This window comes from Amblyraja radiata, chromosome 16, assembly GCF_010909765.2.
Source record: "Amblyraja radiata isolate CabotCenter1 chromosome 16, sAmbRad1.1.pri, whole genome shotgun sequence".
Taxonomy (NCBI): Eukaryota; Metazoa; Chordata; class Chondrichthyes; order Rajiformes; family Rajidae; genus Amblyraja; species Amblyraja radiata.
The window spans coordinates 29,837,353-29,851,218 of NC_045971.1; the positions used below are offsets into that span (position 1 = coordinate 29,837,353).

The window sequence follows — 13,866 nt, forward strand, 5'->3', positions numbered from 1 at the left end:
CAATGAGAAATCAAAAAATCTATACATAACTAAAACTCTGATCTTGTGCTCTTCGGTTTGCGTGGTTTTTCTATTTGCGCGAAATGGTACATGATAGCGCTACGATTTTTCGGGATCTTACTCATCATTCTCCTGTGCTCAAGTGCAACAAGTTTTGTTCCGATCGATGGTATGAAAATCTTAATTCTTAAAAACCGCGCAGGCGAGATTGGTCTCCTCTCCTGCCAGTCACCCGGGACGGCGATGCCTTCCGGCGCAACATCGCCACACTGATTGGCCAGGTCCTCTGTCACTCACCGGCGGGGAGGATCGAAGGAGCGGAGCGAGCAGAGTTAGTGCATCACTGCCTGCTGGAGCGCGGCTGGAGCTGCGTCGCCCAGAGCCTGTTCGAGGCCGACTCCTGCAACCTCTCTATCCTGGGGAGGTGAGGAGGGAGAGTGGGGGGGATTGAGGGAGAGGAGGGGGTAGGGAGGGGGTAGGGAGGGAGAGGGGGGAGAAAGTGGGGGAGGTGTGGAGGGAGAGTGGGGGAGGAGGGGTAATAGAGGCAGAGGAGGGGGAGGTAGGGAATGGGGAATAGAGGGTGAGGAGGGCAGTGGGGGAGGTCAGGAGGGATAGGGGAGGTGGAGGGTAGGGAGGGGAGATGAGTTATGGAGGGAGGGAGGGAGTGACGGGGTAGGGAAAAGGAGAGGAGGGATTGGGGGTGGGGAGGAGGAGAGGGGAAAGAAGAAGGAGGAGGGGGAGGGTGTGCTGGGTGATGAGGGGAAATGAGCCGCGCCTGCGCAGTTAGGGGGTATGGTTGAGTGGTGGAATATTGCGTTGGGGGAACAGGTGAGTGGTGGAACATTGTGTTGGGGAACGGGTTGCGTTGGGGGACCAGGCCTCCCGTGTGACAATGGGACCCAAGGGGTCCCACGTAGTTTAGTAAGAGATAGAATTGATTGAAAGAAAACTGAAAAATAATATCAAAACAACAGCAAGGATTTCTCCAGATATATAAAGAAGATAGTACCCAGGGTAAGTGCGAGGGGAATTAATAATGGGAAAAACTGCTTCTCACAATGGCGCGGCCAGGCCCAGTCACCGTCGTGGTAGCTCTGCGGAGACTGGGGGTATTTTTAACTTGTATGTTCATTTAAAATTTATTTTTAAGTACTAACACATTAGCACTAACGACGTACGACTGGAAAACACTCGTAAAACTAAACTTTAACGTAACCGAAGACTTTTTAAACACGGTACTCTCCAATCCAGCATGGCCGGCAGAGATCAAAAGACCACGCTGCGGCAACAACAATGGGAGCTCGGCCGGCAAGTAGCCGGAGAAAACATCGGGGTAAACGGGGGGGAGGGGGGGGGGAGATTCGGAATAGGCTGAGAGCTCAAGCCTTCCGTCCACCTCTGCCCAGCATTGTTCTGGCGAACGTCCAGTCCCTGGAGAACAAGCTGGATGACCGCAGGGCGAGGATCAGATTCCAGCAGGACATAAGAGACTGCAACATCTTCTGTCTGACCAAGACATGGTTGACCTCGCTGGTGCCGGATCAGGTAATCTGCCCAACCGAGTCCTTCACTGTTTACCGTGCCGACAGAACGGAAGAACCCGGGAAATCCAAGGGTGGAGGAGTTTGCTTCATGACCAATAATAACTGGTGCAACCCTGGAAATATTAAGACGCTTTCTCATTCCTCCTCGCCATACCTGGAGCATCTGACGATCTTATGCTGTCCATTCTACCTTTCTCGGGAGTTCAGCTCAGTGATCAACACAGCCATCTACATTCCTCCGCATGCTGACACCGAAGTGGCACTATCGGCCCTACACGATGTGTTATGTCGACACCAAAACAAGAACCCCGATGCGGCTATGGTGGTGGCTGGAGATTTTAATGTCAAACCTCAAACAGGTCATGCCAATTTCTGCCAACACATCACATGTGCACCAGGGGGGAAAGAACATTGGACCACTGCTGCATGCCGTTCAGGAAAGGCTACAAGGCCGTTTCTCTCCCTCCTTTTGGAAAATCTGACCACGCTGCCATTTTCCTGCTGCCGGAATATAAACAACGGATTGTACGGTAAACGGCAGTGACGAGGGACGTAAAGCGGTGGTCCGACCAGTCAGAGGCCATGCTGCAAGATGCACTGAGCGATGTCGACTGGAATATGTTCCAAGCAAATTCCAGTGAATTCGCGGAAGTTGTCACGGACTTCATTGCAACAATAGCTGATAACATCTTCCCCACGGTAAGAGTTAGCATCTTTCCTAATCAAAAACTCTGTGTGGACAGGTCCATTCGTGTTGCCTTGAATGCTCGCACCACTGCCTACAACTCTGGCCTGGCATCCGGAAATATGGACGACTACAAGGTAGAGTCCTACCGACTGCGAAGAGCGGTGAAGGACGCAAAAAGGAGGTACAAGATGAAGTCGTAGATGGAGCAGGAGGACATCAGACGCCTTTGGCAGGGGCTACGGACTATAACTAACTACTGGAGTAGCCCCTCCTCAACCGGAAGTATCGGCACCTCCCTAACTGACGACCTGAACTCTTTCTACGCACGATTCGAGACAGGCAACATCACTCTTAGCTCGCCGGCTAACAATAACACCGCCAGCGCACTGGCTAGCGAGGCTGGAGGGAGGTCCATCGCTGGGGATGTGCACACATTCTCGTTGTCCGAGCACGACGTGAGGAGGGCTGTGACGCGTGTGACCACGAGGAAAGCAGTAGGCCCAGATGGTATATCTGGGCGAGTACTTAAGTCTTGTGCTACTCAGCTAGCTCCAGTGCTCACCACTATATTCAACCTCTCCCTGGCCAAGTCCGTGGTCCCAGCCTACTTCAAAAGATCCATCATTGTACCTGTACCAAAGAATGCCTCTCCAGCTTGTTTGAATGACTGGCAACGGTGGCCCTCACCTCGGTAGTCATGAAATGCTTCGAGAGGCGGATCAAGAACCACATCTGCGCCTTCCTCTCTCGCAACATGGACCCGCTACAGTTCGCATACCATCTGAACAGATCCACGGACGATGCGGTCTCCCAGGTTCTGCACACCACTCTCTATCACCTTGACAGCCAGAAGGGGGCTATCTGAGGATGCTGTTCATTGACTTCAGTTCAGCCTTCAATACGATAGTCCCCACCAGACTTACTGAGAAGCTGCTGGAACTGTGGCTTAACACTCACATGTGTGCCTGGGTCCTGCACTTTCTCACCACCAGGCACCAGGTAGTCAAGATGGGAAGACATACCTCGAACACCCTCACCTTGAACACAGGATCCTCCCAGGGTTGCGCCATCAGCCCCCTACTGTACTCCCTGTACACACATGACTGTGTGGCCAGGTTCAGCTCCAACTCCATAATCAAGTTTGCTGATGACACTGTGGTGGTGGGCCTGATCTCTGATAACAATGAGAAGACCTACCGGGAGGAGGTGGCTGATCTAGCACTCTAGTGTCAGGACAACAGCCTGCTCTTGAATGTCATAAAAAACTAAGGAGCTGATTGTGGACTTTAGAAGGGCACAACATCCGAGGACGTACACGCCACTGGAGATAAATGGGGCTATTGTGGATAGGGCGAGCTGCTTTAAATACCAGGGAGTCCACATCACAGAGAATCTGACATGGACAACACATGCTGCCAGCAACATTAACACCCCTAACCCCTAACACCCCAGCAACAGACTGTTCCAGCTGCTACGGTCAGGCAAACGCCTCCGCTGCCATGTCGTGAAAGCAGAGAGGGTGAGACGGAGTTTTTTCGCACAGGCCATCAGGACTGTAAACTCTTATCTCGCCAGGGACTAATTTACTGTATTAATTTACTGTTGTGTTGTCTTTTTTAAATTGTGGTTTTTTTTTCTAACATGTAAATACTTATTCTGTTCTGTAGTTTTTGCACAATCCGCAGGCATTGCCACTTTCATTTCACTGCACATCTTGTATGTGTATGTGACAGATAAACTTGACGACTTGAAAAATAGAGGATAAGTTAAACTTTGCAACAATTTCATGCAGGACACTGCAAATAAATCAAAGGTATGGGCTAGTTTCAAACTCACCATACCCAAGAAGAAGGTATTGTAAAATATAATGGAACTGAAGGCAGACAGGTTAAAGATAGTGTGTGGAAGTGAAACGAGCCATTGGTAGATATTTTTCAAAATTCAGAGTTCTGGAAAGGGATCACAAATGGGATTGTTTAAGAGAAAGGAAGACAAAAAGTAGGTGATTCTAGCCCTGTCGGCATATGTCTTGTTGGCTAAACATTGGATTCTACAATCGACAAACGGGTAGCTAATTATTTTGAGAATTTAATGGTTTTACGAAAAGTTTTGGTTTAAGTTAATGGTTTTACGAAAGGTAAATTATGTTTGACAAATTTGCTAGAATTCATTAAGGATATAACAAGCAGAGTCACTAGAGGGTAATCTATACGTGTGGTGTATTTGGATTTTCAGGAGCCATTGGATGAGGTGCCACAAGATCAAAAATGTTTATTTGTCATGTGAATAAGAACAATGATATTCTTACCGCAGCTTTACAGGCACATTGGATACAACAACAACAACAATAAATTTGGAATAGATTATTAGTTAATCTCAGCAAACTATACAATTAAAGTGCAGAATCCTAAGTACGTACAGAAACCATAGTTGTGCAACGTCCATAGTGGTTCAATGCTGAGGTAGGGTGATTTAAGAATCTGATTATTTGGGCTTTTGTTGAGGCTACACCAGGAGTAATCTGCACAATTTGAAACTTCTTATTTAAGAAAGGATACACAAGAGAGTGCAGATGCTGGAATCTTGAGCAAAGGACGTGATAAGTGGATCCAGGTGTGGAGGGTGATCGATAGGCTCAGGAGGGCGAGAGAGGGGGAAAGATAACAGATCCTGGGATGTGATTGGAGGAGGTAACCAGGGGCTGCAGAGATGGAATCTGATGGGACAGGAAGGTGGAGTATGGGACCTAAATGGGAGGATGGGCAGATGCAGACAGTGGAAGGGAGAGAACTCAATGGGGGAAATTGTGTGGGTAACGGGCAGATAGAGTGGGTGGGGAAGAAGCTGTGTGAGAGGGAGGATGGTGTGGGAAAGAAGTGTGTGAGTGGGAGAATCTGGATGGATAGAGGGAGTAATAGAGAACAGATTTGAAATTTGGGATTTCCTCATCATCCATTCCATCGGCTCATTGCCCACTTAACTCCATCCACCAATCTGCCCCTCCTTACCTGGATTCATCTGTCCACCTCACTCATCTCTTTATACTGGCTATATCTACTGTACACTTTCAGTCATAAACGTGCAGCACAGAAACTGAGCCTTTGGTCCATCTTGCCCGTGCCAATAGAAATGCGCCATCTAAGCTAGTCCCAATTATAGCAATGTTACAAAATTTTGAGATTTAAAAAATCAAGTCTGTAATTTATCCCATCAGATAAAGCATAAAAATAAGTTTAATTTGACATGTAATTCACTTTCATATCTCAAGTATTTAAAAAGTTATGGCCATTTTCATACTCGGAAATGAGCAACTTGTTCCCTATTGATTTTCTATGGACATAACAAAAAAGTTGTGATCGTGAACAGTCAAAAGCCCATAACTTTCTTAAAAATTAAGAGAACTGAATGAAATTTTCAGTTATCATAGATTGAAGCATTCTGAAACAAATATAAAATAATCTTACTTGGATGACCTGAAATTAAAGCATATAATTAGTTAGTTACCTAATTGTAGCTAATTTCAGACTTCAATTACTAGATCTAAACATCTATCCATTTCTTAATAAATGATTAACATTTTTAAATAGCCTAAATGTCCAAATAATATTCACAAATAATTCACAATAAAACATGATTTTAAAATCTCATTTACATTAATTTATAGGCCAAATGGAAGGAATTCAGTGTTTAATTGCTGTAAATAAATGCCCATTTAAATCAGCATTCCAGTGGGTCCCTGTGGAACGCGCTGGTTTAGAACGTTCACATTGCGGTAGATTTGTGCCTCAAATGCCGAGAAAAATACTGCGCGATATAATGGGCCGAAATTGAGCTACTCGCGATATTAAATTTTGTATAAAAGGATCTTTAGAAGCCCTTTTGAATGTAAAAATATACAACCTACCTTCTGCTATTTTCTTTATGAGACTCTGCGGTTGCTGACGGTCGCGGGTTTAAAGATTGATTTTTAAACTACTATAACTATTATTCAAGGCCTTTAAACCTAATAATAGCTTTTGCGACGGGGTCTATCAGCGATTTTTCGTTAATAATTAACTAGGCTGAACATTTTCGATTGGAACAGCTTAGAGAAAATCGCGTTTTAAACCCGCCCCCTCTAAACGGCGCCAAAATCGCGCACAACCTCAGCGGCAGATATTCAGCGACGCTTCAGGTAGGCTTTGCAACATACCTACCAATTACTTGCTTTGCCCCATATCCCTCTAAACCTTTCCTATCTGTGTACCTGTCCATGTGTCTTTTAAATGTTTTTATTATACCTGCCTCAACTACCTTTCTGACAGCTTGTTCCATATACCTACCATCCTCTTAGTGAATTATTTGCTGCTCAGGTTCCAATTATATCTTTCCCCCTCACCTTAAACCTATGTCCTCTGGTTCTTGATTCCCCAACCCTGGACGGAAGACTGCATTAAGCCTATCTAAACCTCGCCATGATTTTATACACCTCTATAAGATCACTCTTCAGCCTCCTGTGGTTCAAGGAAAAACATTGTAGCCTGCCCAACGTTTCCCTATAGCCCAGGCACATGTGTCCTGGAAAAATCCTCATTCAAATCGTTGATATAATCCACAAACAACGATGGACCCTGCATCTATACGTCAAGCACCATTCACAGGCCTCCAATCCAAAAATCAATCTTCCGCCACCACTCCCTGCTCACCAGGACATTGGTTCTCTTCCAGTTCAAGTGCAACCCACCTCTCTTGTACAGGTCATCTCTGCCCCAGTAAAGATCCCAATGGTCCAAAAGCCTGAATCTCCCACTAGTTTACAGTTTAGTTTATTGTCACGTGTACCGAGGTACAGTGAAGCTTTTGTGGTATGCTATCCAGTCAGCAGAAGGACAACACATGATTGCAATCGAGCCATTTACAGTGAATAGATACATCATAAGGAAATAACGTTTAGTGCAAGGTAAAGCCAGCAAAGTCCGATCAAGGATAGTCCAAGGGTCACCAAAGAGGTAGATAGATTACAGTTCAGCACTGCTCACTGGCTGTCCACACAAACTCCTTAGCCATGCATATACCTGCCCGATCTTACTGTTCTTTCCGAGAGCATTCTGAAGATTACTACCTTCGAGGTTGTACATTTTAGCCCTTTGCTTAGCTCCTTGTACTCGCTATGCAGGACCTCATCCGTTTTTCTATCTATGTCATTGTGCAAACGTGTCCATTGACTTCTGGCTGCCTGCCCTCCCTCTTGAGAATGTTCTGCAGCCGTCCAGAGACATCTTGAACGCTGACACCAGGGAGGCAGCACACCATCCTGGAATGCCACGGAATCTCCTGCCTAGCCTCCTAAGTAATGAGTTTCCAATTACAATGGCTCTGGCTGACTTCACCCGTTCTAAAAGAGCCAGGCTGGTCTTGTGATGCTGCTCTTCCCCGACTCATCATCTCTGCCCCCCCCCCCCCACCCCCTAAACTGAATCTAAAGGGGTGTGCTTGTTGTCAAGGGGATTGGCCACAGGGAATTACTGCATTTCCTTTCCTAGTGGTCACCCAGCTACTTTCTTCCTGTGCTCTCGCCGTGATCACCTCACTGTAACACTTATCCACGACTTCATCTGTCTCTCAGATGATCCTGGAGTCGTCCAGCTGCTGTTCCAGTTCCCTAATGCGTTCTGCAAGGAGCTGTAACTGGATGCACCTCCCACAGGGCACTGCTCAGGAACACTGAATCGCTGACTTCCTACGTCCTGCAAGAGGACCATACCATGGCCTCAGCTGCCATCTCTACAGCCCAGAGGAAGGATTTCAACCCGAAGCTCCACTATCTACAATGCATTCAGAAAGTATTCAGACCCCTTCACTTTTTCCTCAATTTGTTACATTATAGCCTTCTAAAATGGATTAAAATCTATTTTTTTTATCATCAATCTACAGACAATATCCCATAATAAAAAAGCGAGAAAAGGCGTTTAGAAATTTTTGCAAAGTAATTAAAAAGAAATAACTGAAATATCACATTTACACAAGTATTCAGACCCTTTGCTCAGTACTTTGTGAGGCACCTTTGGCAGCGATTACAGCCTCCAGTCTTCTTGGGTATAACGCTACAAGCTTGGCACGCCTGTATTTGTGTAATTTCTCCCATTCTTCTCTGCAGATCCTCTCAGGCTCTGTCAGGTTGGATGGGGAGCGTTGATGCACAGCTATTTTCAGGTCCCTCCAGAGGTGTCCGATCGGGTTCAAGTCCGGGCTCTGGCTGGGCCACTCAAGGACATTCACAAACTCGTCACAAAGCCACTCCTGCATTGTCTTGGCTGTGTGCTTAGGGTGGAAGGTGCACCTCCACCCAGGTCTGAGGCCCAGAAGGCTCTGGAGCAGGTTTTCATCAAGGATCTCTCTGTACTTTGCTCCGTTCATCTTTCCCTGAATCCTGACTAGTCTCCCAGTTCCTGCCGCTGCAAAACATCCCCACAGGATGATGCTGACACCACCATGCTTCACTGTAGGTATGGTATTTGCCAGGTGATGAGGTGGTTTCCTCCAGACGTGACACTTGGCACTCAGGCCAAAGAGTTCAATCTTGGTTTCATAGAATCCATAGAATCTTGTTTCTCATGATCTGAGAGTCCATTTAGGTGCCTTTTGGCAAACTCCAAGCAAGCTGTCATGTGCCTTTTACTGAGGAGTGGCTTCCGTCTGGCCACTACCATAAAGGCCTGATTGGTGCAGTGCTGCAGATATAGTTGTCCTTCTGGAAGGTTCTCCCATTTCCACAGAGGAACTCTGGAGCTCTGTCAGAGTGAGCATCGGGTTCTTGGTCATCTCACTGGCCAAGGCCCTTCTCCCCCGATTGCTCAGTTTGGCCGGGCGGCCAGCTCTATCAAGAGTCCTGGTGGTTCCAAAGTTCTTCCATTTAAGAATGATGGAGGCCACTGTGCTCTTCGGGACTTGCAATGCTGCAGAAATTGCTTTTTACCCTTACCCAGATCTGTGCCTCGACACAATCCTGTCTCGGAGGTCTAAGGGCAATTCCTTCGTCTTCATGGCTTGGTTTTTGCTCTGACATGCACTGTCAATTGTGGGTCCTTATATAGACAGGTGTGTGCCTTTCCAAATCATGTCGAATCAATTTAATTTACCACTGGTAGACTCCAATCAAGTTGTAGAAACATCTCAAGGATAATCAATGGAAACAGGATGCATCTCAGCTCAATTTTGAGTATCATAGCAAAGGGTCTGAATACTTATGGAAATGTGATATTTCAGTTATCTCTTTTTAATTACTTTGCAAAAATTTCCAAACATCTGATTTCGCTTTTATTATGGGGAATTGATTAAAAAAATGAATTTAATCCAGTTTACAATAAGGCTGTAACGTAACAAATTGTGGGAAAAGTGAGGAGGTCTGAATACTCTCTGAATGCACTGTATTATATTACGCCGCCTGATCTGCTGAATTACACCACCAGTTTTTGTTTGCTACCATTCAATATTATCATGGCTGATTTGCAATATGCAAATTTTTGTTTCTGTGCCAATTTCCCATAGACTTCAGTTATAGAGTCATAGAGTGATACAATGTGGAAACAGGCCCAACGTGCCCACACCGGCCTACATGTCCCTGCTATACTCGTCCCACCTGCCTGCGCTTAGTCCATATCCCTCCAAACCTGTCCTATCTATGTACCCGTATTAACTGCTTCTTGAACGTTGGGATAGTCTCAGCCTCAACTACCTCCTCTGGCAACTTGTTCCATACACCCACCACCCTTTGTGTGAAAAAGTAACCCCTCAGATTCCTCCAATCTTTTCCCCTTCACCTTAAACCTATGTCCTCTGGTCCTCAATTCATCCACTCTGGGCAAGAGACTTTGTGCATCGACCCGACCTATTCCTCTCATGGAGAGTTCGCTTATCAGTTTCCCCGATCTTTCAAAAAATTACTTACTTACTTTCTTTAAGTAGCCAGTGGGGTATAGAATTTCAGAGATCCATCATTCTTTGTGAGAATCTCCTATGTACGTCAGTTTTACAGGGCCAATCTTCGACTGTCCATTTCCCTCCATAGATGTGCCTGGTCCACTGAGTTCCTGCAGAAGTATTTTCACTCCAGATTCTAGCATGTGCAATATTTTGCCTCCATTTTGAATGGTAGAGCAGGCTCAAGAGATCAGGTGGCCTACTCTCGTGTCTTGTGTTCCTACTGATTGTTCTGACTGTTCTGGATCTATCAATCAATCAAAAATTTTGACTTTAGAGAGATACACAAGACTAAGTGGGACCCGTTGGGAGCGCTAGTATGGGTGTGATGGGCTGAAGGAACTCATTTCCGTAGGGCTAGTATGGACATTGTGGGCCGAATGGATACCTGGGCTGGCAGCTCAGTCACTCAGGCCTGGTGGGCTGGCAGCTCAGTCAATGCGGGCTGACAGCTCAGTCACTCAGGGCTGGTGGGCTGGCAGCTCAGTCAATCAGGGCTGGTGGGTTGGCAGTTCACTCGTGGCTATTCCTTGAAATTCCATTTCAAGCATAGTGCAGGCCACCAAATTCAATTTCATAGCATTTCCAGCAGAGTGCAGGCCACCAGACTTAATTTCATAGCATTTCAGGCAGTGCAGGCCACCAGACTCAATTTCATAGCATTTCAGGCAGAGTGCAGGCCACAGGGCTTGATTTCATAGCATTTCAGGCAGAGTGCAGGCCACCAAATTGCCAAACAACTCATTGCATTGTCATTAAGGGCTAACAAATCATTTATTGCAAGTACATTGCAGACTCACAGTTCAGTTGATTCACAGCTTAGAATCACAGTTGTGGACTTTCCCTCGCGATCTTCCAGAGTGACTGACTCGTGTCCAGTCATCTGGAGTTTTGTAGTCCTGGCCCCCCGGAAGGGGCATTACCTTTATCATGCCGATTGACAGGCGAGAGGATCAATCAGCTGATCTCAAGATTTTTTAAACACTCATAACTTTTTTCTTTTTTATCAATCGGAAAAATCCTCAGGGCTGCCTCAGTGGAGGAGGACTTTGAGTAAGATGGCCAAAAATCATAGCAATATATGATAGCATTTTTTCTAAAATCAATATACAGCGCAGACAGGAAGTGGTCAAGATGAGACTTAATTATATAGATGAACACAAATCCAAGTTTTGCTTTTTAAAAGGTTAAGTGCACCAGTAGTCAAAACTAGCTCTGATACTTACCAAAATAAATCTGATAAAATTATCCTTACTTTAAGGTTTGAAACACTGAGGCTTTTGTAGTACAGGTGCACAACCTTTTATCCGAAATTCCAAATAACGAAAAGCTCCGAATAGCGGACATTTTTTCGGTCCTTGAAGAAAGGTCCGTGAAGACGTTCACCGAGTGCGGCCCGCAGAGGTGACAGTGGAACCTCCGGACGGTCCTGGAAGAAAGGGGAACTAAATCCCCTTCATAAAAGAGAAGTGGAGGGTATATTGCGCGGGAGAGTAGGAATCCCAAGACAAAGTTGAGTGAGCGTTCACCGAGGGTGGCCCGCAGAGGTGACAGCGGAACCTCCGGTCGGTCCTGGAAGAAAGGGGAACTAAATCCCCTTCATAAAAGAGAAGTGGAGGGTATATTGCGCGGGAGAGTAGGAATCCCAAGACAAAGTTGAGTGAGCGTTCACCGAGGGTGGACCGCAGAGGTGACAGCGGAACCTCCGGTCGGTCCTGGAAGAAAGGGGAACTAAATCCCCTTCATAAAAGAGAAGTGGAGGGTGTATTGCCCGGGAGGGTATATCGCCTACCTGGAAGAAACCGGACATTTTTTCCAGGATGTCGTCTGCACACCAAAGCTCACGTTTGGCGCCAAACGCACGTCGCCTCTGCTGCACACGGATATAAGAGTGTGAAAATGTCAGAAAGAGCTGCAGATTCCCCTATGGATAACAGTGAGAAGCAGAAAAGGAAGCATCTGTCATTATCGATAGCACAGAAAGTAGAGTTATTGCCGAAGCTTGATCGTGGTGTATCTGTGCGGCGTCTTACTGAAGATTATGGTGTGGGAACTACCACCATATACGACCTAAAGAAACAGAAACATAAGTTGTTGAAGTTTTACAGTGACAGTGATGACCATAAACTAATGAAAAATAGGAAAACGCTGCATAGGGCAAAAAACTAAGATCTTGACCGTGTGCTGATGGAGTGGGTTCGACAACGAAGAAGTGAACGTATGCCACTGACTGATTTGATGGTAATGAAACAAGCTAGAAAATACCATGTAGAACTGAACATTGGAGGCGAGCGTGAATATTCAGAAGGTTGGCTGCAGAAATTTAAGAAGCGTCATGGTATAAAATATCTGAAAATCTGTGGTGAAAAAGCTTCTGCTGATTATGATGCAGCTGAACGTTACATTGATGAATTTGCTAAGATGGTATCTGATGAAAACCTTAGTCCGGAGCAAATATACAATGCTGGTGAAACAGCTCTCTACTGGCGCGACGTCCCTAGAAAAACATTAACAACGGCTGATGAAAGAGCACCATCAGGTTTCAAGGACACTAAGGACAGGGTGACTGTTCTTGGGTGTGTAAATGCTGCAAGCACACACATGTTAAAGTTGGCAGTGCTTGGAAAAAGCCAACGTCCAAGATCTTTTAAAGGTGTAACAAATCTACCTGTGCATTATTATGCAAACAAGAATGCATGGGTAACCAGAGAAATGTTTACCAATTGGTTCAATAACCATTTCGTACCAGCTGCACGAGCTCATTGTAGAGAAGCTGGACTGGTAGAAAACTGCACAATTGTATTGCTCCTAGACAACTGTTCCGCACATCCCCCTGCTGAAGTTCTTGTGAAAAATAATGTTTTTGGCATTTATCTTCCCCCCCAATATGACATCTTTAATACAGCCTTGTGACCAAGGAATTTTGCGCTCAATGAAGACAAAGTATAAAGACTTTTTTCTGCACTACATGCTTGCTGCAGTCAACAGAGGCGTAGATATCAAAGACTTCCTGAAAGAGTTCACTCTTAAGGATGCCATTTATGCACTTGTTAATGCTTGGAAAGATGTAACTAAATCAACATTCAAAAATGCATGGCACAAACTTTGGCCTACAACAATGTTCGATGAAAATGAGCCTGCAGATGAAGACTTTGAAGGATTCTGTGTCACTGACGAGAAGAAGATGATATCAAACCTCATTGCTTATGCCAAAAGTGTTGCAACAGAAAATGTAAAAACGTTAGAGTCAGCTGATATCGAAGAAGTGCTGAATGTTGACAATGACGCACCTGTTGTGCATTCCTTGAGTGATGGAGAAATTGCTGTAATGGTGTTAGATAACAATAAGCATGAGGATAGTACAGGTAGTGATGAGGATGACGGCATTGTGAACACAGGTGAAAAAATGCCCATAGATGATATGGTAAAACTGTGTGATAAGTTAATTGGTGGCATGGAACAACGTACATTTATCAGTGCTCATGAGATTATGGCAGTTTATTCAATCAAAGAGAGACTGCTTAGACAGAAACCTCTTAATGAGACAGATGACACTGGAGGAAGTCTTTAAGCCCGAGAACGATGGGAACGATGTGAAGCACGAAGACGATGGTCACCATAACAACGATGACGACATTGATGTTTCTCCAGGATCCTCAAAATAGTTGTTTTGTG

General features: G+C 45.5%; 1 protein-coding gene across 1 annotated transcript in view; it reads left to right on the forward strand.

Annotated features, from left to right (window-relative positions):
* sumo1 (small ubiquitin like modifier 1) overlaps positions 1 to 13,866 on the forward strand; it is a 48,266-nt gene that overhangs the window by 20,981 nt on the left and 13,419 nt on the right. The gene's annotated exons all lie outside the window — the stretch shown is intronic.